The 5,499-nt window shown below is 33.3% G+C and overlaps 1 long non-coding RNA gene across 1 annotated transcript; it reads left to right on the top strand.

The window, feature by feature from the left end:
• The first annotated feature begins 246 nt into the window (after positions 1-246).
• Positions 247-2,468, top strand: LOC149150430 (uncharacterized). The gene is made up of 2 exons (XR_016263227.1): positions 247-421; positions 2,013-2,468. It is a non-coding gene; the product is annotated as an uncharacterized LOC149150430 (long non-coding RNA).
• The last annotated feature ends 3,031 nt before the right edge of the window (positions 2,469-5,499 follow it).

Below are 5,499 nucleotides of genomic sequence, written 5' to 3'. Positions count from 1 at the left end.
TAGGAGTTACTTTTAAAACAACGCATTTTATTTATTCTATTGTTGTATATATATTTTTGTTTTGGTTACACTTTAACTACACAATTGTCATTGTTATATTTTTTAACTTTATTTTTCTCACTTTAGGAGTTACTTTCAAAAAAACGCATTTTATTTATATTGGATATATTTTTTAATTCCATTGATTTGTTTGTATCATCATTGGTTGAAGATCAGCGAAAGTAATGTGGTGTCCATGGCAGAAGATGAGCTAATGCGCATTCTCATATTGATGTGAAACTTTGTGCCTGGATATAAGCAAATTGTTGAGGGTGATTGGAAAGTGGCAGCAATTTCTTACAGGTCATATGATCTAGAAGGGAAAACTATTGGTTCTATTGGTGCAGGGCGTATTGGCAAAGAACTACTTAAGCGTTTGAAGGTATTCATTCTTAGGATCTAGTACTACTTCATGATGTTGCAAACTTCTTTTCAAAAATCAGTGCTCCATAATTCTTACGCATGCATGCTGTTTGTTTCAAAATTTCAATCTAATAATAATAAACATTACATGATGTTGAATTGAATTGCGTTCCTTTGTACAGCCCTTCAATTGTAAGCTTCTTTACCACGACCATCTTTCTATTGGACCCGAATTGGAAAAGGAAACTGGAGCAACATTGGAGACAAATCTTGACGAAATGCTACCTAAATGTGATGTACTTGTCATTAATATGCCTCTTTCTGACAAAACTAGGTGCGCCTTATCACAATTTCATAAATAATCTCTCCCATTATTCACTCAAACGTCAATAGCACCTATATATTTTGTACAACTTGTGAACAAAAACCTAATTATTGTTTCTCTTGCCCTTTCCTTTTGGTTACAGTAGGGGAATGTTTAACAAGGAAGGTGTTCTCTACCAAGCCTAGCTTTTCTCTCAGAATCTTAACATCCCCTTTGCAAAGGGTTTCATTAGAATGACAACAACCCGCATTTAAAGCATTTCTCCACCCATCATAATTAGAAATACAATTTTGGGTTCTCTACTAATTTTCTCCACACCCATTTAATCTAACAATGGACATAGAGCATGTATATTTATACTTGTGTGTTGGAAATACCATTTTATACTTTAATGTTTATTATTTTTGTTTTATTATTATTACTTGAATTTCTTCTTAACAAGTGGTTGTGTTTCTTTTGGTTTTAGTGAAAGTATGGGCTCCAATGTTGGCTCTCTTATTATGGAGTATAATTCATCTTTGAGAATTTTTCAATTATTAAAGTAGGTTAGTCAATTGCTTAAAATATTAAATTTATTTCAAAAAGTTTTTGTTACTTTATAGGTTAGACACTGGCTTGAAATATTAAACTTATTTCAAAATGTTTTTGTTACTTTATAGATAAGGCGTAGATTTCTTGGCTCTATGATGAAAATAATGAAGGGAAAATACATGTTAATATGTTACTTGTGCTCTTTGACTGAAAAATACACGGTGAGAGAAAAATGTATATTATGCTAATTGAGGAATGTTTTTCACTTGTCGAACTTATAGTATTGAATTTAACACACTAACACTTTACAACAATGAACTAACAATATTCATGATGAAAATAGCAATATGGAAGATTTATCTGCATAATGAAAAAGGCAATATGGAAGATTCTGATCACGTTCCAAGGCATTTCTTAAAATGTGGATGTGACAAAAGGTTTTTGTGGAAGTTGTTGTTTGTATATGGAAAATTTCTTGATCATTGTGTATAATCCTAATGTTGATAGATATGTCTACTAAATGCTTCCAGTTAATGGGGCATTGATTTGAGCATTCAATATATTTTTATTCTTTATCAAAGTATTCTTTTGTTGTATTTGTATTTTTCAATTTATGCCTTACGGCGTTTCCTTTGCAACATCTGGTGCAAATGCTAGTATATCTTACCTCATTTTATGGTTAACATTGTATAACAAAAACATGCGTTGTGTTATGTAATTAATACGAACATGTAATATTGATTTTTTTTGTCAGAATGCTATAGGTAATGATTGCCAAGACGATGATCCAAATTATGTTCAACATATATCAGGAGATGATGAGGATGAGGATGAGGATGATGGTGGTGAAGGAGGAGATGATGATGATAGTTGCGGTGTTGGTGATGATGTGGATCAGAGTAATGAGGATGGTCAAGATGATCATGAGGATGATCTTGGTGGTGGTAGCTAGGCATGCACATGCATTGTTTTTTATGAAGAAATTATTGTGTAGAATGACATTGTTATGTTTAGATGGGTGTTGTGAATTTACCCTATATCAATGAGACATTTTGATTTTGTAATCATACGATGATTTTGATTTATGTATGTTGTTAATTTATCGTAGAATAACGATATTCATGAAATATTTTGATTTGTTAATCATATTTGAATTTTACTTGTTTTGATTAAAAATAATACTGATTTTATTAGTATTATGTTGCTATTTTATACATGTTTTGAAAATTGTTAATGACACATTGTTATTTTTTTGGATGGATGTTGTCAATTTCTCTTAAATTTCTTTACAAATGATTTTGAATTGTGATATATGCTTTAATGATATTTAGAAACTATCATATATTTCACTATGAATCTATAAAGGGGGTCATATATGTAAAGAAAAATATACTCTATATAAGAAGTCAAATGCGGATGTAACCATGGATGCAAAATTGAAAGTAAAATTGGATGTTAAACTAGGAATTAATACAAAATGCAAACAATTGACATACAAAGTGTTTTAAATTAGAAGTGAAAAATTGTGCAATAGTTGACACAAAGAAGGGAACAAAACATGGCATACAAAAGGATATCAAATTGGGCAAAAACAAGGACACATAAATGGGCACCAAATTAGATGCAAAAAAAGACAACAACTAGATGTAAAATAAGATGCAAAGTTGAGCGTTAAAAAGAAGCAAAAAACGTTACAAATTAATATGCCAAATGATGATGCAAATAATGGTGTAAATTTGGGATGCAAACTTGGGTGCAAAAAAGGAAAAAAAAAAAGATGTAAGAAAAGACATAAAACAAGATGCAAAATGGGGCTGAAAAAAGGTGAAACCAAGGATGCCATATTAGATGTAAAAAATGATTCCTAATCACATGCAAATTTAGGCTTGAACTCAGACACAAAATTATATGCAAATGTGGACACAAAATGAGGCAAAAAAAGATGCAAATTTGGATGGTGAAAACGATGTAAAACTAGACACCAAAAAAATGCAAAATTGGATGAAATAGTTGGTGTAAATAATGGTGCAACATTGGACACAAGTAGACACAAAAAAATGGTGCAAAAAGGGGCATAAAATAGCTTAAAATTGGATGCAAAACTTGGTGCAAAAACAAATACAAAAGTAGACGTAAAAAATGGCTCTAAATTGAATGTACCATTAGACACAAAATAAGATGCAAAGGTGGACACAACACATGACTCAACATAAGATGCAAATATAAATGCAAATTTGGATGCTCAAAATGATGTAACATTAGATGCAAGAGATGGTGTTAAAAATGATGCAAAATTGGATGAAACAAATGACGCAAAATATGGTGCAAAATGAGATGGGAAAAATGGAGACAAATCAAACGTAAATGTGGATGTAAAAAATGGTCCAAAAAAAGATGCAAAAATGGGCACAAAAATGGATGCAAAATTTGGTGCTAAATCAAATTCAACACATGGTGCAAATATAGGCACCAAAGCTGGTGCAAAAATAGAAGCAAAAACTAGTGTAAGACTAGATACAAAACCTGGCGTAAGACTAGATGCAAAAACTGACACAAAATGGATGCATAAAAAGACGTTAAATTGGATTCAAAATACAGTGTAAACTTGATGCAAATGATGGTGCAAAAATGGAAGCAAAGAATGACACAAAATAGGAAGCAAAAGAGAATGAAAAATAGATGCAAAAAATGACACAAAACTAGAAGCAAAACCTGTCATAAAATAAGATGCAAATCTTGGTTCAAAATTTGACGCAAAAAATGATGCATAGTTTGGTGTAAAAAATGATGCAAAATCTAGCGTGAAAAAGGATGCAAAATCAGGTGCAAAAAAGGACGCTTTAAAAATTGTACAATAGAGCCAGATTTAGCGCCAGGTTGCTCATCACAATTACAAAAAAAATGCACTAAAATCTGGCGCTAAATCTGGCGCAAATCGCTGGTTTTGTTGTAGTGAAACTAGCATCAATTCCATAGCTCAATGGTCCCTTCTCTTGCTGTTTTCGACCAACAATTTTCAACCAATTCCTCATTCTTCATAGCTAGCCTAAGATTCATTTATTTCAGCCACCCTCAATTGGAAAAGAGAGAGCCCTCTCTAGTCTCGCAGGGCTAGATGCCAGATCAAAAGCTTGGTTTGTGGTTACCTCAGAATTGCCTCTTCTTAGCCTTGAGGTTCATTTTGAGTGCTAACATATTGGCGCCGCTGCCGGGGACAAGGTGACAGATCTTCTCTGAGAAAGATCATTCAAGTTGCAGATTTGATTGTTGATGGTGGACAACAGTCAGACACATATGAAGGCTGAAATCATTCACCTGGTGACTCCATTGTTCAAGATCCCGAGCTTCAAAGTTCAGAGCGACTTCACTGCCAAAGAATCCAGATTTCAGAGCATTGATGGTAATCACCAATGACAGGGTATGTGGAAAATCCTTTATCTAGGGAAATATTACTAACTTTAAGGAATGAGTTAGCGAAATTTCAGATTGATCAGAGTTTCTCAACATCAGTATTTCATTGTTTGAAATCCAGCCGACTCACACCTGAAGGTAAAAATTGTTTTCTTGGTTTAGTTGCTAAAATATTAGAAAATGAAATTGAACTATTGGATGTTCAAATTGAATCATATGATTTCCAAGATCCTAAACAGTTCTTGGAAACTCTCCCTCCTCCCAAAGAAGAAAAGGTAAGGTTTCCCTTGGATGGTTGGATTGAAGGATGTTTTGATTTACAGTAAGGATGTGACAATCTCCAGCCAAGAGCATATGTTAATGAGTTGGGGCAGCAAATAGAATCTGGTTTTTATGATCCTATAGCAGCATATATGGAATATTTTCTTAAGTTGAATGAAAAACCAGATTTCCTTTTACAGAGCCAGAGGTACTATGTGTATATATTGCTGGTAGAATTTCCAATTATGTTCTGGTTCAAACACCATCAAACAACCGCATCATTACAAAAACTGCTTGATTGGTTGATTTGGCACTTTAGTATCACTTGATTCAGTGATTTTGCAGTAGATTAGTGTAGGATAAGTGTGTAATAAGCTTGCTGGACAGACATCCTTCAACATCTAGTTTACAGTTTGTAGTGTGTGATTTTCAGTGTTCGGTTTGGTTGTAAGTTTTTGACCGTATTGGCCCAATCAGCTAGGCACTTGGTCTACAGTGTTATTGACACCTCCAAGGAGCTGCCATCCCCAATAAGGCTAATGTTAGTTCCAGTCTTCGCAGCCTGTCAC

This window comes from Pinus tabuliformis, chromosome 9 (genome assembly GCF_031772625.1).
Source record: "Pinus tabuliformis cultivar Carrire ecotype Pingquan chromosome 9, CPIR1, whole genome shotgun sequence".
Taxonomy (NCBI): domain Eukaryota; kingdom Viridiplantae; phylum Streptophyta; class Pinopsida; order Pinales; family Pinaceae; genus Pinus; species Pinus tabuliformis.
The sequence above is the reverse complement of the archived record's forward strand: the minus strand, read 5'-3'. Positions and strand labels throughout refer to the sequence as shown.